Here is a 25,764-nt window from a genome sequence, read left to right as displayed (position 1 = left end):
AATAGGCTTATTGTACATGTCAGAGAGATGTTATATCCAAAGTTCTAGAGCCCGGCTAGGTGTTTGAATCAGTTTTTAAGGCTAGCTTAGAGGCCCTGCCATCAGAAAATTACACTTTGTAGAGAATAGTTAGAATGAGTTTCTAGTGTTGATTCAATGATTAATTTGGTTTATAATCAGTATCAGGTGACAACTAGATCAATTTGAAAAGTCAATTGTCTGGAAACGAATTTTTTTTTAGCTGGACCCACTTCTGGGTCCAACTAACCTTATCAGATTAATGGTTCGTTGCGAGGGACAAATTCTCTCAAATGATTATCTTGATTGTGATCACCGATTTTTCTTTCATTGCCCTTTTGAAGCAAAGGAAAACCCACCTTAGTTCTCACCAAATAGTTAAGCCATTCACCCCTGTTCTAAGGGATCCTTTGGACAAGTTCCTGCTTTGTGTTTTGAGAAGAACCACAAAGCCCCATGCCATATATTCTTCAGCATATAACTTGTGGATTCGTGACTATCAAAATTTTCTCAAAGCTAAGGATTCAAGTTTTTCATCCTAGGATATGATGACGATCTTGGGAGAAAAATGGAAGGTTTTTGAGTACTAAAGAGGAGAAACCATATGAAGAGAAATCCGAATCTGAAAAGAAGATGTATTAATAAATGGAAAAGAAAATATTTAAGAAAGACAACATCAAAAATCATAGCAGCAGAGGTAAAGAAAGGAAGAAATTTTTAAAAGAGAGATCTCCACAAATTAAAAGAAGCTCACACCAACATAAAAACTAGAGCACCCACTCAGCAAGGAGTAGCTTCAGCAAAAGACGCCCACATTACACAAGGCTCCCACGATGAAGAAAGGAGTTGGCTCAAACCAAATCTTACGCAATGAAATGAGAAACCTATGCCTGAACAAGAAAATTCCCATGCAAAGGAAAATTCATTAAGATGCCCACGAGGGAGGCTACAATTGTCACAGAGGAGATGCTAAAAGGAAAGGAAGTCATGCTTGGGAAAAGTGAAAAGAAAGTCGTAAGCAATAGTTAGCCACGTTTCAGCAGAACACGCCAAAATGCCAAATAGAGGGAGCTGCAAAATAAGCCATTGTGAGCAGGGTGTAAAGCCATTAGTCAAAGGTTTCTACCCACGTCTTTTAGAAAGATGACCCCATGAAAACTCATGAGTAGACCAATTGTGAAGAACTCACGCAGCAGTAAGGAAGATCCCACAGTCATAAAATGGAATTGCTTGCCATTGCTCATCTCAACTTCATGACATTATGTAGAGAGGGCCATTTGAAGGAGGTGTTGCACATCTTGCTTACCACACACAACCCACCTGAAGACTCCTTCACATGTATTAACCTATTGCAGATACACATTCTCAAGAATGCCTTTTCAAAAGGAAAAAGTGTACATTTTTTTGTCGCTCATAGGCAATTTGCACTTGCCATGTGCACAACTTTTCAGAGTAGCCTTGTTAACATGTATATCAAGTGAAAAAGTTTGGTGGATGCTCTTAACAGTGTTTGATTACACGAAAGAATGCCCACGTCCAAGCATGAGAGGAGATATCATGTAGAGGAAATCGCTGCCAAAGCCTATGTTAAGAGCAAATTTGAAGGGAAAATACAATAAAGAACAACATTCATGCAAAAGGGGCACCAGTCCACATCACACAAGGAGATTCATGGTTTGAGAGGAATTAGAGCCTGCACACTGAAAGGCAAAGGAAAGCATGAGTTTGAGTAAGGTAGCCGCAGGGGATAGTCTAAACCCTTAATCCCACATTCATCGTGAGTGGGTATTTCAGAGTCTTTAAAAGCAAAAGCACTCAACATAAAGGTTGTCTTAAAGACAGGTACCTTTTGGAAAGGCTATGGCTTGGGTGTGGGTCCTGGTAGACTAGCTGGAGGTCATGGCATCATAATTTTAAACAAATATTCTGCCACACTAATGTGTTCCAAGCGATAAGATGATGACATGTAGAAAATTGAGCGGCCCTCGTTACCTCGCCATGCGAAGATTCTTGCTAGTTAACTAAAGTGAGGTAGCGAGGCTAATGTGGCATGAGTTCCAAGGTAGATGATGAGGTGGTAGAGGATGACATGTGTTGTTCCGTCGCCATGTCACCAATGACATGGAGGTTGTTGAGTTAGATAGCGATATAGCGAGGGAGAATCAGGAAATGACATGTGGCAAGTGGTCCCGGAGTAGTTGGTGACATGGCAGATGATACAGATCGAGTAGCCAATCAAGAAGTGCCATGTGGCACTGTTCAAACTTAAGGTTGACCCCAGATTCAAAGGAAATTGAAATTAAAGAATAAAAAATAATAATATTTTATTATTATTTTTATAAAAAATGCATGTTTAATCATCGAAGAGATATTTTTTCTAAAGTTTTGACTTTAGAATTTTTCAAATTTTTCAAATTTAAAAAAATCAAATGTGCAGAAATTAGTTTCTAGTGAAGGGGACTGTTTTTCAAATGAAGATTTTAGGCATTTTCAAGAGGCTAGATATGCCTTATCATATACCATTGGAATCATGAGAATCCAAACTTTTTGATTCTGGAGTCAGTTTTTGCACAAGTATCAGTCAGTTTGAGCTACATGAGGTTTTCTATTAGGTACCTGAATTGCAACCATATTCAAACTAGGAAGTTCAATTTTGATTTTTTGTCAAGATAATGACCTGAATATCAGTAGAAGGTAATGGAAATGTAGTTAGGGTAGAATTTATTCAAATTTACTCAGTAAAAACTCATCTTCATTGGAATTTTCATGGGGCAATTAGATATTTTGGTGATTCAAAAAGCTTTCATCATTAAACAAAGATATTTTGCAAATCATTTGCAGATAATGATGAAACAAAATCAGATCAGATGGGATGAAAGAAGAAAGAGGTTACTCAGTTGCACAGGATTGAATTTCAAGTGGACACTTGTCGTCTTTAGAATAGATTCGAGAATTATTTCTCTTCTATATCTTTCTTTCTTTCTATCATTGTGAGGGTTCTAGTTTTTGCACTAAGAGACCATTCTTCAACATTTCTTCTTGTATTGAATAGCATTTTGAGTTTTATACAAATAGTTCATGTCTGTTATGTGATTTATGAAGTATTTAGTACATCTTTCATGTATTTGATTTCAAAGAAAGAAAATAAAGAGCGGCACTGGTTTCAAATTCAGCCTAAAATCTTGTCTCCTGTTTGTGGATCTATAATCTTTCCTAGTTTATGATCAAAGACCATAGATTAGGTTGCATCTCATTTAGTGATGTATGTGATTGAAATACCTTGCTTATGGAACCAAGAGCCATGTAACCGCTTGGTGTTTATCATAGGATTTACTGATTTCATGATGGGATATTCTTAGTATAAGATTCATTTTGATGCAGATATCTATTCACAAGGTGAAAGATAGATTAGAGATCTGGACGTAGTAATATGTTTGAGATTTCCAGGAGATGTATGGTTATAATTCATTTAATTGTCCAATAGATAAGGCACTGATCACAGATAGGATCATTAAATTTTGTTGCTCATACCTGGGTCTTGCTGTCATCAATCTATTAAATCATTTTCATTTTATGTTGAAAGGTATTCAAAGTATATCCCACACTTAGCTTTCCAATTTTATGAGTCATGTCCTTAGCTATTTCATGCTTGTGATCTCCTGGTTAAGAATAGAAGAATTAGGAGTTTCATTTGCTTTTATAGATCCTGAATATGGTTATTCCACTAGTCACATAGTTAGATCTAAAGAGGTTCACCTACCTAGGTTTTATAGAGCCTGAAGAAGAAGAAGGGTCATGCCTTATAGTTGGCTTGGTGTCTAAATGGATGTGTTGATAATGGGAGTTAGCTACCCCTAGATGCATCTTGTTCTCATCAGGATAATTGGAAATGGGTAACATTTTCAAACACCAACACTTCCTACTAGGGCATCCAAGCCCAACTTTTTATTTGAATCACATCTCTTTTCTTGAATAGTAGACACTCTGATTGCATAGATGGGAAGCAAAGTTTTGAGAATTTTACTTATACTAGTCTCTTCTTTGATTTATCCTCTAGATGCTCTGATTGCACTGACATTGGCTTTGATTCTTTCCACATATTTTGGAATATTTTCATCTTTTCTCATCCTCATTTCGTCAAGTTGTCCTCTAAGGCTTTCTTCTTTGGCTCTCCTTACATTGTCATCTCCTCCATAGATTTCCTTCAGTTTGTTCCACATATCAAAGGTAGTTTTATAGTCTATGTTCTCATCAAATTCAACATAATTGAGAGAAGGTCAATATGAATCAGCACGATGTTATGGTTCTTTCTCTCAGCAATATCTTCAATAGATAATGTTCTAGTAAGAGTTTTTTAATCCTCATCAAGATACTTGCATCTTGAATCATTGATGGTAGCCAGATGAAGCTTCATAAGTCCTTGTTTCTATACAGATTTGGAATCTCTCATTTGTAAGACACCCTAATCTTTGGCTTAGGTCCTCAAAACCTTCTTTGCAAGCACCAAAAACTCTGATACCAATTTTTGTAAATATAAGAGGAGTAGCTAAGAGGGGGGGGGGGGGTGGATTAGTTACTACTAATATAAATCACAGATCCCTTAGATGTCATCAAATAAAATTCAGACTAATAAAATTGATTATTGCTCATGCTCAGTAAACAAATAGAAATTATTGAAACTCAGTAATCAATTATCCTTTAGATGTTATCAGTAATTACTTATCCTTAATTTGCATGCATAAAGAAATGAACACATGAGACACCAAGATTTAACGTGGAAACCCAATATGGGAAAAACCACCAATCTAATGAGTTATTGTTTTTCACTTTTTTGAAGTGAGCCCTGTTAGGAGCCAACTTAGTTAAATGTTACAAAACACACTATTAGGTGTGACCCTATTAGAGAATTTAATCACCTTTTTAGGAGTGGCTTTGCAAGAGGTCTTGAAATAATTCAATGGAATTGCTACCTTGTTAGAATATTTACAACTGGTTGCTAAACCAACTTTGTTAAGAGATTTTAGATCACTACTATAATGATTAGAAAGTAACAATGAAATGACTTGATTGTGATGCAACTAAATTGCTGATAGATCTTTGCTTTTCTTATACTTGATCCTTCCTAATTGAGTGTTACTTTTCTGCTCCACAAGGATACCTACTTATTCTTCAAGTTCACTTCCTCTTCTTTCTCTCTCAATTCAATCAACACACTTGCATACTTTGTTTGCATAAACCACAGACAGAAATAAAAACTACATGCAAATATAACCAATAACAGAAAATAATAGAACACACAGAAATGAACACAAGGCACCAAGATTTAACGTCGTTCACCCAATCCCTAGGCTACGTCCACCAAACAACAAGTTTGATCTTATTACAATCCAGTGATTACAACCTGATTACAATCCATAATCCCTTACATCTCAATACCGCCGCAAGAACCAATTTTGTATCACCACACATAAAAATACCCAACCCTAGCCCCTATTTATACAAGTATTAAACTGCTTTAGGGTTATAAAATACTATTTATGAAGTATGTACAGTACTTTGCTGATCAGTCACCACAATCTAACAATCTCCCACTTGGGGACTGATCAGGCTCCACACTAAACAACAATGTCCCACTTGGAGACTGATCCTATAGCAATACAACTACCGTATGGGGCTCCCGCTGGATCAAACCACCTTGGACTCTGCTGTTCTTTTATTCACATTTAGTCTAAAAGACCAACTGAAGCTGAAGAGGAGTTCAACTTCTCCCTTGTTACAACCTTTGTCAACATATCTGCTGGATTTTCATTGGTATGTATCTTCTCCAGCTTTAATTGTCCATCCTCCAAAACTGATCGAATGAAATGGTACCGCAACTGTATGTGTTTGGTCTTAGAATGCAGAGCTAAATTCTTAGCAAGATGAATGGCACTCTGACTATTTGTGAAAAAATAATTATCCTTCTGAGGATGTCCCAATTCTTCCAAGAAGAACTGAAGCCATATCATCTCTTTGGCTGCCTCTGTAGCAGCAACATAGTCTGCCTCTGTAGTGGAGAGAGCATTAATCTTCTGTAGCCTAGAAACCCAGCTCATGGCTGCCCCACCAACAGTAAAGACATAACCTATAGTACTCTGCCTAGTATCAATATCCCCAGCCAAATCTGAGTCAACATAGCCCTGTAAATCATTAGTAGAGCTCCCAAAGTGTAAACACTTATTGGATGTTCCTCTCAAATATCAGAGAATCCACTTGACAACATTCCAATGCTCAAATCCTGGATGACTCATATACCTACTAATGACTCCCACTGCATGTGCAATATCTGGCCTAGTGCATACCATAACATACATCAAACTTCCTACAGCTGAAGCATAGGGTACCTTGGACATCTTATCCTCCTCTTCCTATGTCTTGGGACACATCTCCTTAGTCAATTTCAAATGACCAGGTAAAGGTGTGCTGACAGCTTTAGCATTCTCCATAGAGAAACATTGCAACACCTTCTCAACATAATTAGCTTGAGATAGTGTCAATATTTTGTTCTTCCTATCTCTGCAAATCTTCATACCAAGGATTTTTTTTGCTGCCCCCAAATCCTTCATATCAAATGCATGTGCTAATTGTCATTTCAGCCCCTTAATATGATCCATGTTAGACCCAGCTATAAGCATATCATCAACATATAAACATAAAATAATGTAGCTATCATCATCCAACCTCTTAAAATAAACATAGTAATCTAAATGACACCTGTTATATCCATGCTCATGCATAAAATGGTCAAATTTCAGATACCATTTCCGAGGTGCTTGCTTCAAGCCATATAAACTTTTCTTCAATTTGCACACTAAGTTCTCCTTACCTTTGACCTCAAAACCCTGTGGCTGAGCCATATACATTTCTTCATCCAAATCACCATGAAGAAAGGTTGTTTTAACATCCATCTGCTCTAAATGCAAATCTTCAATAGCCACAAGACTTAAAACAGTATGAATAGAAGTCATTTTAACAACAGGAGAAAATATCTCATCAAAATCAATTCCTTTTTTCTGTGCAAATCCTTTTACAACTAACCTGGCCTTAAATATTTTCTTACCTCCTTCCTCTTCTTTCAACCTGTAAACCCATTTATTCTGTAAAGCCTTTTTACCTGCAGGCAACTTGCACAAATCCCATGTCTTATTTTTCAGCAAAGAGTCCATTTCATCTTTCATTGCAGACTCCCACTAAATCTTAGTATCCACCTACATAGCTTCATCCTAACTTTCAGGTTCACCAGCATCAGTAAGTAAAATAGAATACAAAGAGGGAGAAAACCTTTGTGGAGGTCTAATTGGCCTTGTTGACCGTCTAACATTCACTGGTGTGTGTGGTATTTGTTGTTGCAGTTGTTGCACATCATGAGGAATGGCTGGAACATAAGCTTTTGGAGTATCATCCAGCACTACATAATCATCTTCTTTCTTCTCATGTTGCTGCAACAGATCTTTGTACAACACTTTTTCATTGAATATGACATCCCGGCTTCTTATAATTTTATGATTTTCAAAATCCCAAAGCCTATAGCCAAATTCATTAATGCCATATCCAACAAAGACACATTTCTTTGATTTAGCTTCTAGCTTGGTTCTATTTTTAGAGTCTATATGAGCAAAAGCTTCACAACTGAAGGTCTTGAGAAAAGAATAACTCACCTTCTTACCAGTCCATGCTTCCTCTGGAATACCACAACCCAAAGGAGTAGAGGAACCTCTATTAATCAAATATACTGCAATATTGACAGCCTCTACCCACATGTGTAAGGGCAACCCAGCATGCAACCTCATGCTCCTTGCACGCTCCATTATAGTCCTGTTCATGCATTCATCCACTCCATTTTCCTATGGAGTCCTTGGAACAATTTTTTGTCTATGAATACCATTAGTGGAGCAATAATCTTCAAATTCATGACTGCAATACTCACCACCATTATCAGATCTGAGACTTTTTAATTTCTTACCAGTCTCATTTTCAACCAAGCATTTCCATTTCTTAAAAGTTTGAAATACATCAGATTTCTGTCTAAGAAAATAAACCCATACTTTTCTAGTTGCATCATCAATAAATGTAACATAATAATGAGAGCCACCAAGGGAAGATACCTGAGCCGGTCCCCATACATCTGTATGCACAAGCTCTAATTTCTCCTTTTTGTTTTCCTTCCCAGTCTTTACAAAACTCACTCTCTTTTGTTTTCCATACACACAACTTTCACAAAAATCCATATTCACACATTTTAGACCTGGTAAAACTTTCCTTTAATGAAGTACTTTCATACCTTTCTCACTCATGTGCCCAAGTCTATTGTGCCACAACGCTGTATCAAAATCTACAGCAGCTATTTGTTCTCCCTGCTCAACTGCAGTAATTGTTCCTGAATATTCATTTTTCTCTGAAACAATCAAAGTAGAAGGAACAATATGACCTGTACAAAGATATAAGGTGCCTACTTTCACACCTTTTGCTACTACACGGGAACCTTTTGAAACCTTCCAATTTTTATCATTAAAAGTAACTACACAACCCTCATCACCGAGTTGCCCTGCTGAAATTAAATTCCTACTCAGCTTTGGAATATGTCTTACCTCATGTAGTAGCCAATGATTCCCATTCTGCAACTTAATCTTAATTTTTCCTTTTCCAACAATCTGACAGGGTTCATTATCCCCCAAATAAACAAGCCCAAAATCCCCTTGGACATAATCAATGAAATAACCTCTATGAGGTGTAGCATGAAAAGAAGCACCAGAATCTAAAACCCATGAATCATCAACACTCTCTAAAGACAAAAGCAAACCATCCTCTTCGGATTTGTTACTTACCACATTTGCCTCTTTGTCTCCATCTGATTTATCTCCTTCATTTTTCTTTTAAGTCCAACAATCTTTCTTTTTGTGCCCTAGTTTCCCACAGTACCAGCAATCATTTGGTCCTCTCGATTGAGACCTCCTCCCCTTTGACTTTCCTCTTGATTTCCCACAATTTCTAGAGTTACTTCCTCTTTCAGTCGTTCTACCTCTGCTTTGTGCATTTAAAGCACTTCCTGATGTAGATCCACCTGAGGATTTTCTACCAGTTTCCTCACTTAAAATAACACCGATCACATCATCATATTTTAGGGTACTAGATCCAAGAATAGAATTACTCACCGCCATTACCAAGCCATTCCAGCTTTTAGGCAAAGAACACAAAATCAAGAGAGCCCTAATTTCTTCATCAAAATTGATACCCACAGGAGATAATTGACTAGTAATAGTATTAAACTCATTTAAATGATCTGCAACAGATCCACCTTCTGCCATTTTGATATTAAATAAATGCTTCATGAGAAATACCTTATTTGAAGCGGAGGGCTTTTCATACAGTGTCGCTAGGGTTTTCATCAAATCTTCTGTCATCTTTGCTTTTGTAATATTAAATTCCACCGATGGTTCCAAGCATAACCGAATGCTTCCGAGTGCCTTTCTGTCCAAAAGATCCCATTCAGCCTATGACATAGTTCCCTGATTCTTGGCTTTTCCTTCCAACGGCTTCCATAAATCCTTCTGATATAAATAGTCTTCCATTTGCATCTTCCATAACTGGAAGTTCTGGCCATTAAACCTGTCAACCCTCAACTTACCCTCATCTGCCATCGCTCCCACTCAATTGTGAGACTCCCACTTAACCGTGAGACTTTCCTGCAGAGAATAACTGAAAGACAACCTTGCTCTGATACCACTTATTAGGATAAACCACGGACAGAAAGAAAAACTACATGCAAATATAACCAATAACAAAAAATAATAGAACACACAGAAATGAACACAAGGCACCAAGATTTAACGTGGTTCACCCAATCCCTGGGCTACGTCCACCAAACAACAAGTCCGATCTTATTACAATCCAGTGATTACAACCTGATTACAATCCGTAATCCCTTACAGCTCAATACCACCGCAAGAACCAATTTCGTATCACCACACATAAAAATACCCAACCCTAAGCCCCTTTTATACAAGTATGTATAGTACTTTCCTGATCAGTCACCACAATCTAACATACTTTGAAATCACAACTTGACCTTATACTTATACATTCCAGATTGTTAAGTCAGCTCAAATAAAAAATAGAATAACCAATATTCATTTCCATAGTCGGCTAGAACCAACAGGAAAAATAATTAAGCTTCATATGCCAAATTAATAAAATCCTTCATTAGCCAATCTTTCTTGGTATAAACTAGTTCTAAAGTGATTTCCTATGTTAACCAATAGAAACTCAATTAACACTATAAACTTGCAAAAATCCTTTGGCAATAGAATGAACTTGGTCAACACTAACTTTGTTCAACTTTCCTTCATTAACCAAGTGAGCTCGGTTAACACTCTTTTCTCCATAATTCCTTCAACATCTGAGTGAGCTCGGTAGACACTATCTTCACATAGAATAAACTTATAAATTCTTTGTAGATGAGAAAAAATGTCTTCATTGACAAAGTGAGCTCGATAATTACTAATTGTCAACTGATATGACATTTGTCTAATATTAAAGACAACACACAATTAGTCAATTATATCCAACATAAGGTACCTCACATCTTTGTAGGGGATGATACAAAAATGGTAGTTGAAGGGAAAGGACAAGTCAAGATGGAAAATGGAGAGTTCAAAGATGGTCTCTATGTTCCTAACCTTAGCTCTAATCTCCTTTCAATTTATCAAATCACTCACTATGAAGGTGGCAATAAAGTTGAGTTCCTTCCTAATTCAATAATGGTGTGAAATCTTAAAGATGATTCATTGGCTATAGTGGGTAAATTCAATCATGACACAAGGCTTTATTATTTCTCCCACTTTGTGTCTAAGTCTCCTTCCCATGCCTTGTTGACATATTCTCAATCACAAAGTAAATTATGACATAAATGGTACGGACATCTTGCCTTTATCTATCTTCATCAAATTAGCTCAAAACATATGGTCAAACGTCTACCTACAACAAACCTTTCTAAGGGTGAATGTTTGATTTGTTCAATGGAAAGTATGACATGGGAACTCTTTGAGATCATCAATTGTTCTTGAGTTGGTTCACACTATTCTAGTATGTCCTTTTGTAGTGACATTAGTTAGCAAGGGTCACTATATCCTCACCTTCATTGATGACATTTCATGCTACACATGGATCTACTTTCTTGATAACAAGAATGAAGTGTTTGATAAGTTTCTAGCCTTCAAGAGTCATGTTGAGAAGCAATCAAGGAAATCCATCAAGGTTATTCATATGGATAATGAAAGTAGATATGTGAAATCAAGACTTAGAGACTTTTGTGAACTTGAGTGTATTCTTCTTTAGAATCTAGTAGCATTTAGTCTATAAAAGAAATTTTTTTCTGCAATGAGGATTAGAACTCTTAAATCAATGACAAGTTGCATGATTCAAGATAAGTCTCTTGATCCATCACTTGAAGTCAAAGCTATAAGTAGTGCTAATCATATACTTGATAGATCTTCTCATAATGTCTTAGATGGAATGACTCCTTTTGAGGCATGGTGTCGAAGAAAACCATTTTTCAAACACTTTAGAGTTTTTGGTTGTCTAGCATGGGCAAACATACATCAAGGGAATGCAAGGCACCACCACCAAGGCCTATTACTTTTATTGGATATGATGAAAGTTTTAAGGCATATAGACTTATGGATCTTGAGACTCATGAGATATATATAGAGAGGAATGTTCACTTTGATGAAAGTTCACCAAGCTTATCCTCTAACCCTCTCCATACTTCATACATTATGGAAACTAATAGTGACAATAATGATAGTAATTCAATAGATTCACATATGTGGGATCCTTTTGATAGTAGTAGAACCAGATCACAACATTAGCACATTCCACATGTATACATTTCTATAGTGATAGGTCCATGTAATTCAATATAGTTGGGTACACCTTGTCTTCCAGTTTCAACATCATGGGATGACTACATGACAAACATTTTAGGTTTGTTTGTTGAGTCCTATATAGTAGATTAGGGAGACATTATTCATGATATATATCTTCTCTTTGATGAATAAGATCCTTCTTCAACTGTTACAAGGGAATACTCTGACCCTCTTGTCCATTCTATACATGACCAGTCTTACCAGGTTGATATGATTGTGGATCTTTATAAATAGTAGTTGTACGAGGCATCTTTATCATTCAAGGAGAGAGTTGGTTCTTTGGGATATTTTCTACATCCATCCTTACTAAAATTGCACTCGTTCTTTATAGTAGTGTTGGAAGGGCCGACCGTTAGTATCAACACAAGGATAGTTGAGTTGGTTTTAGAGACACCATTCATCTTCAGGATTATTTCTACAAATTTGGGAAGCATATCACATGTATCTATGATATTGTTTCTTCCTAAAGGGTGGAACATTATTCAATAGGCATGGATCAACTTCTATATTGGAGTAGCTATCACTGATTGGCATTCTACATTTGGGGAGGGGAGACTACCTTGTCTCCTCTCTTCTTCTTATCTCTTATGGGGGGGACCTTTTCATCTTCTAGGATTGTGTTCTTCTCATACTTCTTTATTGTATAGACATGATGTATGTCATAATGGGGGGGTCTTGATTGCTCCATCCATTCATGCATCTTGTTTTTTCATCACTCTTTTGGGGGAGTGTTTTTCCAATGAGGTTTTCCCTCTTTCTCCATTTTCAGAGAGATTGCATTGTCTTTTGTACATGGGTACCTAACATGGCCTAGTAGCTAGGACACATCATGCATTTTCATCCTAACTTTTGTGAGGTTAAGTGCATTCCCCTAAGTTGCATTAAGGGGGGATGTTGTTGTAAATAAGTATTTTCTATTTATACTTTACTTAAGTTTACTTAGGTTAATGCATTATTTTATTATTTATTAGTTAGACACCTAGGAGTATGCATACTCATATGAGTTGTCTTGTTGACAATACATGAGTTAGAAACTATTTTATGTACATGGTGTCTACAACATAGGAGTTAGCATCTAATTTAATCACTTGGTGTCTATAACATCTCTATATGAGATACAACTTGTCATACTTATCCTCTCATTGATGCACATACATTCATTCACAATGGAGGATAATCCACTTCTGGTGGATGTGTGCTTAGTTGTAATGCTTATCTCCTATCTCATTCTAGAGACATTCTAGATGTGTCCTAGAGGCCTTTATATATAGGCACTCCTAGTGTGTATGTACACATCACATCAATTCAATTTCATATTGTTATTCTAATCATGATTTATTGGTCCATTTTGTACTTGTGCTTGTGCTTGAGTTCCTTGATCTTGTGTGATTTTTCCCTAAGGAAAATTCTTATAGATAAGTTTAAGATATTCAAGAATAGGGTTGAGAATGAATCTAGTATAAAGATTAAATATTTAATATTAGATAGAGGAGGAGAGTTTACTTCAAATGAGTTTAACATGCTTTGTGAAGAAAATGAAATCAAAAGATAGTTGTCAGCTCTGAGAACCCTTGAACAAAATGGAATTATAGAGAGAAGGAATAGATTAGTTATAAAAGTGACAAGAGCTATGGTAGCAAAAAATGATGTATCCAAGATGTTTTGGAGAAAATTAATCTACACTATGAATAGAGTGCAAGTTAGGAAGGACACAAACAAGACCCATTATGAACTATCACTTGGTCACTCCCCAATAGTTAAGTATTTCAGAATTTTTGGGATTAAATGTTATATCAAAAGAGATGATGATATTGGTAAGTTTGATACTAGAAGTGATGAAGGTATGTTTCTTGGTTGTTCATTGAAAAAAAAGGATTATAGATGTTATAATATGAGAACTAAGACTATTATGGAAAGTGCATATGTGAGAATTGATGATAAATTTAGGATACAAGAGACAATAGTTGATTATAATTTAGATGATGATGTTGTTACTAAGACAAGGAATGATGAAGTATTTTGTGAGATTAAAAATGATTTGCAGAATGAAGGAGAACTAAGGTAGGAACAAAGATTGAAACCTTTAGTAGAGACAAGAGTTTAGATAGAAACTCCTACTGCGAGAAAGAATATGATAAAGAATCACCCATCTGAGTAGAGATAAAGGTGTGATGATAAGAAGAAGAGTCAATGAAGAACTATGTTTAATATATCAAGTTGAGCTAAAGAATGTAGATGAAGCATGTAAAGATGATTATTGGAAACAAGCTATGAAAGAGGAATTGGATTAGATAGTAAAGAATAAGACATGGGAATTGGTTCCTAGACTAGTAGACAAGAATGCGATAGGAACTAAATGGGTATTTAGGAACAAGATGAAAGAAAAAGGAGAAATTGTAAGGGATAAGGAAATGTTGGTATGTAAAGGTTACTCATAGCAAGAAGGAATAGACTATGATGAGACCTATGCTTTAGTAGCTAGAATATAAGTAGTAAGATTATTATTAGCCTATGCAACCAAAATAAATTCAAAGTGTATGAGATAGATGTCAAGTCAACGTTTCTGAATGGAGAACTTGAAGAAGAGGTATACATTGAGTAGTTTGAAGCTTTTCCTTTGAAAGATGATAAGGACATAGGGGCCATCAATGCAAACTAAAGAAAGCATTGTATGTTTTGAAGCAAGCACCAAGAACCTTGTATGCAAGCTTGCACAAGTATTTGGAAAAGCCTTGATATAGAAAAAGTATGGCAGATAGTAATCTATATTAAAAAGAAACTAATGATGATTTAATGATTTTGGTAATATTTGTTGATGATATCATATTTGGAGGAAATGACAATGAAAGTGACAATTTTTTTGAAGTGATGAAGAAATAATTTTAGATGAGTATGATAGGAGAAATGAAATATTTTCTAGGATTACATATTGTATAGAATAAAGAAAGAATCTTTATTTCTCAGACCAAGTACTTGAAGGATTTACTGAAAAGGCTTGGTTTGGAAACATGCAAACCTATTGGAACATCTATGGTAACTAGACACAATTTATCTACAAAGGATGAGACACCTACTATTGAGTAGAAGAAATATAGATATATGATTCAATTATTGCAATATCTAACTCACACAAGGCTAGACATAGAAAACCTAGTTAGAATTGTTGCAAGATTCTAGGTTGATCCTAGAGTAGCACATTATGTAGCAATAAAAAAGATATCTAGATATCTACAAGGAACATCAAATTTTGGATGATGGTATGAAAGATCAATGATTTTAATCTAAGTGCTTATACTGATGTTGATTGGGTAGGAAGTGTTGGTTTTTGAAAACGTTACTCGTTTCCAATTACCTTGATGAGAAAAAGACACATCTAGGGGTAGCTAACTCCCATTTTCAACATGCCCATTCAAACACCAAGACAACTATAAGGCATGACCCTTCTTCTTCTTCAGGCTCTGCAAAACCTAGGCGGGTGGACCTATAGATTCTTTATATGGTACCAGTTGTCAAAGCATACACTAAATCTATTATGAAGCAAATAAAACCCCTTTTTCTCCTAGAGACTCATGTAATAACATATATTTGCACTAGCTAAATGCAAATCCATGACATTCATAAGCTGAGTGAGGGCATTCTATTATAGCTCTTCAATATGAAAGGGGAAAAGCGTTTGATTATTGATGTTGATCTCAGCAAAACCTCAAATATGCAGTAGTATAACAGGTGATCCTAGGAATGATCAGTGCCTTATCTATCGGGAAATTCACACAAAAACCTAACAAACATCCCTAAAAATCACTCACATATGCCATACATCAGGACTTCCTGATCTATCTATCCACTTTGTGAATTAGACATCAACATCTTTCTAAACCTCATAGTTGACTTATCCCTTTATGAAATCTGTAATCCTATGATGAAGAATCAAGCATTTACATAACCCTTTGAGTCATAAACAAAATAAATCAACATATACAACCAATTGGTTGCAACTGAGTTTCATATTCTTTGTTTACAAAACACAAAAGATCACAAACAACATGAATAGGAGACAAGATATCAGAATGAAGATTGACTTGCTGCTTCCTTATCATTCATTTCCTTCAAAAAAATTACAATAAGATGCATGAAATTTAAATGCAAAGCTATGTAATAGATCAGACTATCTATATTCTTATTTCTTGATGTTCATTACATGAGAAATTTGCTGAAGAATGGTATCACAGATCTGAGAGAACTCAAGATTGGAACCATGAATGGTCTCTCAGTCATAAAAAATTGGAAGCCCCAAAATGGAAGAAAGAAAGAATAATATAGCAAGGAGATGAATTCCTGGATTGAAAATGAAGATGACAAATGTCCATTTGGAATTCCATCTTGTGCAACTGAAAACATCTTTCATCTCTCTACCATTTGATCTGATTTTTTGTTTCATCATTACACTCTAACTAATTTGCAAAATATCTCTACTTAATGATGAAATCCTTTGTTGAATCATTAAATAACTAATTTGCCTCATGAAATGCTAGTAAAATTTGAGATTTTACTGAGTGAACACTATCAGAATTCAACCCAAACTACATTTCAATTATCTTTTACTGATATTTCAAGTCATTACCTCATTAGAAAATAGTTCTAAGCTTTGATGCCTAAATTCAGTTGCAAGTTAGGTACCTGAGAAAAATTATCCTCTAGGTCAAACAGAATGCTACTTGTGTAAAAACTGACATCAAAATTGGAAAATTAAGACATCCACAATTTTGGTGGTATATTGGAGTGCATATCTAGCCTCCCAGAAATGCCCAAAAAGTCAATTCAAAAAATGCTCCTCTGTTACAAAACCCAAGTCTCCACTTTGAAAATTTGAAAAATTTAAATGTCCTAAAGTTAAAACTTTAGAACAAAATGCCTTTTTGATTTAAAATCAATGTGAACTCATCATTTGAAAACAATTTTTTATCACATTTGAAAATCATTTTCCATTTTTTGATCCTTTATCCATCTATGTCAAGTCTTCTTTGAATGACTTTTTGCCACATGTCTGCATTTGATTGGCCAACCTCTTTGGATGCAATGTTATGTCATTACTAGCCGTGCCCACCACCACATGTCACAAGCTTGCTTTCCCACATTATTTAATCAACATGCATCTTCATAATGCAAAAATACAGAATGCGTCAGATTTGCCATGTGGCAGCATCTTGTGCGCCCACCTGAAACTACTCATTATTGCCAACTCATCATCAACTGAGATCACCATGTCATCGCATCGGGACTCGGTGCCATGTGTTGTAATCCCACTTTCTCGCTTTATTTATCTTCCATGCAACTTGATAATGTGAGAATGTGGGCGTTGAACGATCTTGACACTTGGCAACATCTCCTTGCATCTGGGTTTTGGGCGTCACATCAACATATGAGCAACTTTGATTAAAATATATACTTTACCCGTGCTCGCTGGCTAATGTCATCCATAGCTCACGGTGTTCACTTCAATGTCTATGCCTGTGCTCTCTAAAAAGGTCATGTCTTTAAAACAAAATGACTACTAGGTGCATTAGTATTTAAATAACAAAAACATCCACCACAAAGGCAATGTGGGATCATACTATTTGATGGTTTTCCTTTATACTCAATGGCATAGGGGTTTCTATACTTTCACTGCGCCTTGGCTTCATTTTAGAACAATTTCACATGCGTGTGCTACTGTTTCTTGGCACAAGGTCTTCTTTTTAAGACGTCTTCTACTAATGGCATCTCCTTTTTCATTGCCACTGCCTTTCCCAAAATTGCAGCTTCCCAGAATTATCCAACTCCCTGCTCATTGTGTGAGGTTGCATCCTATATGAGGAGTTTGGGCAGCTTCAATCGATGCATGACCAAACTTCCATGCCAAAACATGGATCTTCCTCCTTCTTCATGTGTGGATTTCATACCAAGCTGTGAACTTTATCTGCTGTGGCATCTCTCCCATTGCTTTGAATGCTAGCTACCCACGTGGATGCTTCTTTTAATTTGTGTCAACATTGTTGCTTAGCAACTGGGATAGAGCTCCCTAATTTTGAATTCGTGGCTCCTTTTAAGGCATGATCTCCTTTTTAATTCAATGTAGGGTATTCTTTTAAAAATGCTGCCTCTTCATTGTGGTCTGTGGCTTTGTTGCTAACATTTGCTATTCCCCTCATTTACACAGAGAACCTACCTCCATTGTAGTGGATCTACACACTCATATGGCCTGCAAACGTGATTAAAACCTTAAAGTTTTCTTGCTTAGAGATCCCCACTAAAAATTGTGAATTGTACTCTCTTCATGCATTGCTGCTCCTTGTGTGGAGCTTGGGTTTCCTTGCTTCCTGCTTATGGATGGCTTGGAGTTTTCTTTATTCTCATGTTTTTCTTACACAAATGCCCATATCCAAATTTTAAGGCAGTCTCTAAAATATCACTATCTTTGAAATTTGTATATTCTCCTTGAGACATTCTTCAGATGTATCAAGTGCTTTATAAGTGTGATTGGAATACCTAGGTCATGGAATTAATGATTATATTTCAAAATAATGTCTTTTACTCACAATTTGGAATCTATTTTGTGCCTTCTCAATGTCATGAAAACTCAAGAATCAATGCCCAAAACAATTCCACAAAATGTGAATATGCCTTTTCATGCCTTTGCATATTAATGTCATAACTCAAAACTAATTCCTTTAAATATGATATGTCATTTAATCAAAAAAATGACACAGTTATAACCACATTTTCACCCACACCTTTTCTATTCAGTCTGATGCAATTAGTCGGGCCCCAAGTGGGTCTGGCTAAAAAAAAAGAAATGTTTCCAAACAACTGAACTGCAAAACTAGTCCATTGACCCTCTGATGCTGATTAGAATCAAGTTTGACCATTGAAAACCACTTTTTAAAACTCATTTTTCAATCTTCAGTCAACTATCAAATATGCATTAGGAGGTCCATTGACTGACTTTGAAAACTGACCAAATCAACTGATCATGTCCTGAAAATGAATACCCTGAGTCTTTGCTCTGCATTCTTGTACCTTATCAAATCTCATCTCATGAAAAATTCTAGGTCAAAAGATATTCATTTTCAAAGTTGTCTTCTTAGAATCACCTGCATGAAAACATGTCAGAAAACAACAAACTGGGTTTGGATTTGGCTTGGAAAATTAGACAAACAGACACTTGGGAAAATGAAACTTGGGATACTAGTTCTATGTCACAAGGTGAATATGAATCTATGATTTAGACTCATGAAGAATCATGGGGCGCAAATGGTGATCAGTCAAAGTGGGCTACTTAGAATTTTGCAGACTGGACATGCTGACAAAAACCATTTTTTGCGAATGGAATTGACCTAGAAAAGTGTGCAAACAAATTTGTCATGACTTACAAACTCACACACTTATAGTATTTTTAGAGGAAAACACAATGGTACAATCCATTAAATCTCACCAATCACGAATTAGGAGTTATAATGCCATGAATAGGGGTACTAACAAATCTGCAAATGCTGACACTAGTAAAAAGATAGAAATTGCATTTTGAATCGCATTTGAAAACTGATCAAACAGACTCATCCAGACTTGAAAATTGAAACATAACAAGTCTCTGACATCTATAATATAACGCAAAAAGAATTTTATCATTTGGGTTCAGTGGATCAAAGTTATAGCACGTCAAATAGGGCTTCCCAGAATTATATGCAATGTGCATCAACATGAAAACAGTAACTGACCAACTTTGAGGGATTCAAAACCTAGTCAAACGGATTTGAAAAAACTCAAAATCTAAAAAAATAGGTTCTCAGGTATGGATATTAGATACTCCCAAAGTGGTAAGTGTTGGAGTTGAGGAAAGCCAACTCCGAAGATGCCCAAGATCACCTGCATGCGAAACCTATCAAAGAGAAGCCAAGAAAGGGAAGACCATGGAGCAAGGGCAAAACCCTAAATGGACATGAGAGACAAATATGCAAACATAATGAAAATGTATTTACAATATGCACAATGAGATATTCTGTGTTATGAAAATACAAAGAGGGAGCCTGCGTATAAAGAGCTCATGGAAGCTTGTAGAACAAGCTGGAAGGTGCTAGAAGATAAGCTTGACAACAAGAAGGGAACAAACTCCTGTGTTGTCAAAAACTAACCACAACATGCATTAAATAAAAAAGTGTTAAATAAATGCATGACCTAAGTAAGCTTAAGAAAATAGAATAAATAATTAATTATTTACTCTAACACCCCCCCTTAAGTGCAACTTAGGGAAATGCCTTAAGCTCACAAAACTAAGATGAATGCAAAATGGGTCCTAGCAATGAGGCCATCTTAGGTACCCAAGTACAATGCAAGAAGATGCAACCTCTGTAAGCAAGGAAAGAGAGAAAACCACACAGGAAAAACCCTCCCCCAAAAAGAGGTAAGAACCTAGTGAAGAACTAAAGAAGTCTCCAACTAGGGAAATTGTCCCCTAAAACAGGAACAAGGAGTGATCATGAAGAAGAAGCATCACTGAAGCATGAAGAAGCCAAAAATCTACCAAACTACTGATTAAAAGAACCTCCATGGAAGAAGAAGGCACGAACCGAGCATGTCTATATGGTAGATGATCCATCTCACCGAAATGCATAGGTAGCCAACCGCTGCAATCGCCTTGTATATAGGATCAACCACTGAATACATAGTTCACACTATCAAACCATCAAACCACAGATGCATTAGAACAAAAATATAACCTCCCCTTAATGCAGATGAGGTGTGATGACAAGAAACTGAGAAGGTGGGCCGAAATCTCCTGCAAACGAATCAAGAACGAGGAGAGAGGAAAAGAGGTACAGACACCGATAAAGACACGGTCAAACTGACTCTACATGGGGCTAATGTTGTGGAAGGGAAACTCACTTGACAATGGGAGAATGCCTAAAACAGCAAAAAATAATCCCCCCCATGGTGCTTTATGAAAATAGTGCAAGTACACCTGACTTAAAACAACGTTCATGATCCCCAGAATGCAAAAGTGGAACTTTATCTCAGTGCAAAATTAAAAGTACTTCAAAATGATAGCTACAATGATCAAAACTAAAAAGGAACTAATACAAAAGAAAGTACAGCCAAAAACAAACAAAACCATGCTAGGAAAATGATCCTTGGGCCTAAAACACTCAAAATATCCACCATATAGCAAAAAAACTAAAAATATGATAGAAAAAGCAGAGGCCAAAAACTAAGGAAAAAGTCTACATTTCTAAAAATATGAGAAACCCAGCTTTCCAAAAATATAAAGTTTTCAAAAAACTGACATGGGATGCAAAAGATATGCATGTCGGACTCAAAAAAAGGACTTCAGACTTCAACAAAAAAATTCAAGCAATAAAAACGTAACAAAACCTAAAAATACTTACACCAAAGTCTCCGTCTCGAAACTATCTTTCTAGTACTTCTTTCAGATAAAAAAAATACCTCTGTATGCAAAAGTTATGGCCAAAAAACCACAAGTAGGTCCAAAAGCAAATCAAGAGAGGTGCAAGGCAGGTTGATGACATCGCGCTGACGTTAGAAAGTCATGCGATTAAATTTGACGGCTTGGAGGCCATTGCCACAAAAAAAGATGCCATGTGGAAAGTATGGAAGATGACATGGCAGGGGAGGATGTGACAAGGACCACGTGGTAATGTGCCACATGGCGCCCTTACCATGTGTCATGCGCAGGCACTGCTGACTGGGCACGGGATGCTGACGGGGCGCTGCAAAACCCACTACTCTACTGACTGGACGAAGCCATGGGCAGGCGGAGTAGAGTGGCAAAAATAGGTGGTGCGTCACGGACTAAAGGCTGAGCCGAGGGAGGAACTGTAGTTTGAAGATGCACCATCGGCGCCAGAGTGGCCTGCGGGCGGTGCCGAGCCGTAGCGGCTCAGCGGCGGTGCTCTCGGTGGCAACGACCGGTGAGCTATGCAGCAGTAGCCACTGGGTGGTGCAGCGATGGCCGCTGGGTGGCCACTTGGCAGAGCGCGCTGAAATATATTTAAAAAAAAAAAAATTCGACCTTGCGTCCGTACGATCTGTACGACAAACCCTGGAGGCTTCAAAAAATCCCCAAAATTGCCCTATGTCCAAAATCAAAAGGCTTTATATGAATCCTGACTGAAAATGGCCTTTCAGATCCAATGGTGATGTCCGTTTGGGCTGAAGGTGCTTCAAAAATTTGCTGATCCCCTAATTTGAAGAAAAATTGCACAAACAAACTAGGGTTTGTGACTCCAAATCACGACTTCAAAATTATTCAATGAAGCTGCAGTAGGAAGGCTTTGATACCATGTTGGAGTTGAGGAAAGCCAACTCCAAAGATGCCCAAGATCACCTGCATGCGAAACTTGTCAAAAAGAAGCCAAGAAAGGGAAGAGCATGGAGCAAGGGCAAAACCCTAAATGGACATGAGAGACAAATATGAAAACATAATGAAAATGTATTTACAATATGCACAATGAGATATTCTGTGTTATGAAAATACAAAGAGGGAGCCCGCTTATAAAGAGCTCATGGAAGCTTGTAGAACAAGCTGGAAGGTGGTAGAAGATAAGCTTGACAACAAGAAGGGAACAAACTCCCGTGTTGTCAACAACTAACCACAACATGCATTAAATACAAAAGTATTAAATAAATGCATGACCTAAGTAAGCTTAAGCAAATAGAATAAATAATTATTTATTTACTCTAACAGTAAGTAATGACACATTTCTAGGTGCAAGATATTCAGATACAAACAAGGCCTCCTGTTGCTATTTGACACTTAGGGTAAAATGCAAATTTGGAACTAGCTCAAAATAGGACTTCACAAAATAGCTCGGAATGATAATTCAACTCCATAGAATAGGTAGACATGCTGAATGGAGGGTGTTAGAAACATTAAGCACCTCACGGGCCTCAAAGGTATAGCTGGGTACATAGGCACTTAAAAGCATTTAAGGGCTTGATTTTTCAATGGTGCTCAAAATTGACCATGCAATTTTTATCGCCAACAGGAAGTATGGATGATAGAAAGAGCACCAGTGGTGGAGCCTTCTTTCTTGGAGGAAGATTGGTTTCTTGGCTAAGAAAGAAGTAAGATTGTACATCACAAAGTAAAATTGAAGTAGAATATGTTGTAGTAGTAAAAAATTACAATCAAGTTGTTTGAATGTAGTAGATGCTAAAGGATATAAAGATAGAAATTAGTGAGCCTATTGTCATACATTGTGACAACACAAGTACAATAAATATGTGTAAGAATCTAGTGTTACATTCAAATACCAAGCATGTTTCAATTAAGTATCACATGCCAAGGGAGAAATTTGTAGAAAATGAAATTAGATTCGAGTATGTGACCACTAAAGAGTATATTACATAATATTCACTAATCCGCTTTCCAAAGATACTTTTGAGTATTTATGAGGCATGCTAGGGGTTATGCCCCTTCCTACATTAGAGTAGAAGATGAAAGAGTGCATCAGTCTAGTGTAACAAAGAACCATTGTTTATTTGGACTAAATGATGATACTTCTTGTATGGGTGAGTATCTGTGATGGATAGAGTCATCTAGGACTCTTTTTGGATGATTTTTTTGAATAGTTTCTTTGGACAGTTGAGCTAAGAATCTGTTGTTGTTGAGTTAGATGGTTGCTAAAACCTTTGACATTGATGTCAATGGGGGAGAAGTCTAACATAAAAAACATCAAAATTACAATATGTTTGGAAGAAGTATGATAGTTTGATAGCAAGCACATTGAGGTAAATCAATGGGGGAGAATGATTAATGAAGAGGATTTGAAGTAAAATCTTTTTTTGGCATTCTTGGAACTAGATTTTTTCATCTATGTTGCCATTAATGTAAAGGGGGATATTTTTGAGAGATTTTCGGAAGCATGAATGCTAATGATATTCTTGTGGGGGAGTATTGTAGATATGTTACTATGATGATATGTTGCATTCATAATTGAGTTTTTTATTGATATCAACATAGCAATTTTTTGTGGTATCTAACAAAAGAACAATAGAAAGATCAAGTTGGTATAGATTGTTAGTTGATTATTATAACTATCTAAGGTTATGGGAGATACTTAGAAGTATCTAGTATATGTAGTTAACATAGGAAGAAGAAATGATAAGTTTGGAAGAAGTTATGTAAGTTTTGGTGATGTCTATTCTAAGATAAAATTTATAGTCATATTTTGGTAAACTTGTTATATCTCTTCGAAAAAAAATTATTTTGTGAATTGAGGTTGAGGATATGAAGAATACATATTGGTGATGATGTGGCTAAGTTCTCTCAGCATAATATTGCATGTATAGAAAGTTATTCATGTCATAAGGTAGAAGATTAATGTTATCACTAAGTGTAACATGTTTGTAATATGGTCCTACAATGATTAATTGAGAAGGTCTAATAGATGACATAGGGAATTATTTTATGGACTCGGTATAAAGGAAGGACATTTTCCTTTATCATGAAGTATGAAATTGTATCAATGTAAAGTAATTGTAAGAAATAGATAGAGAAAAATAAGAAGTTGAGCATAGTAGAGTAGAAGTGAATGAAACTCCATTTCAAGGTTTTACTAAGTGATCTGAGGTTTGGTATTTGGATCTAAGATTCATGACCTAGTCTACAAGGTCTTATAGTGATTAGTTTAGTTGACAAAAAAAAAAAAGAAGAACATTAAAAATCTAAATTACATTTTTAAGAAGTGAGATCTTCTTGTAGTTGAAATTGCATATTTGGGTAGTGGGGTCATCTCCCATTCATTGTACTACATCTCCTAACAAGGTTGGAATCTCCTAGAATGGATTCAAAGTCTCCTAACATGGACTCATATGTACTAAACATTTTTATCAACTCCTAATAGGTTCAATCCTCTAACAAGGAATATTTATATTAATACATCATCTTGTGGGCATCATTTCCACTAGGGTTTTCCTTTGATCAAGGGTTTTCCTAGTCAACATATCTAGTGTAATTGTCTATGTGCATCTTATTGTTGTTGTTGTTTACTTTGGTTGAATGGTTAACTTTATTTCAGGAAGATAAATATTTTAATTTTCAAATAACTAATTCACCCCCCCTTCTCATTTATCTTGGTGGACTATTATTTCTAACAATAGCATACCACCCAAGTCTCAAACACTTATTAGTGAAAAGGAAACCAATTACTTTGAATGTGGAGACTCTCTATTCATCTTGTAGTCTCATCTCAAGTGCACCAATCCTTTGAATGAGAGACACAGTAATCCCAACCAAATATTGCTTTGAAAATTTGTTCTGCTGGATTGAGTGATTTTGATCTACATTTAGATGCCTTATGTCCTTGTTTCTTGCATTTGTTACACTTTCCTTCAAACTTTAGTTTCTCCTTGCATTCATTGGCTTTGTGACCATGTTGATTGCAATTGAAACATTTACCATTGAATTTACCTTTACCATTACTCCAACATTTTTTAGATGTATGACCTATCTTGCCACAATGATTACAAGTGGGTCTTTGATTCCTTTGGGTACCTTGTTCAGAAGATTCTCCTTCTTCCTTGTATCCAAGACTAGCTTTACCCTTTTTCTTATAAAAATTCTGCTCATTTTGTTGATTCAATTGATTCATGTCTGCTTGAGATTTCATCATCCTTTCATTGACTTGTTTTCAATATTTAGATCATTTTCCAAGATTTCATTGATTTGTCTTTCAGTTCTTAAGTCATTCTGTAGATTTTCATTTTGTGCTCTAAGAATCCTAATTTC

This window comes from Cupressus sempervirens, chromosome 7 (assembly GCF_028749045.1).
Source record: "Cupressus sempervirens isolate cs-2001-9-10 chromosome 7, ASM2874904v1, whole genome shotgun sequence".
NCBI classification, from domain to species: Eukaryota; Viridiplantae; Streptophyta; class Pinopsida; order Cupressales; family Cupressaceae; genus Cupressus; species Cupressus sempervirens.
The sequence above is the reverse complement of the archived record's forward strand: the minus strand, read 5'-3'. Positions refer to the sequence as shown.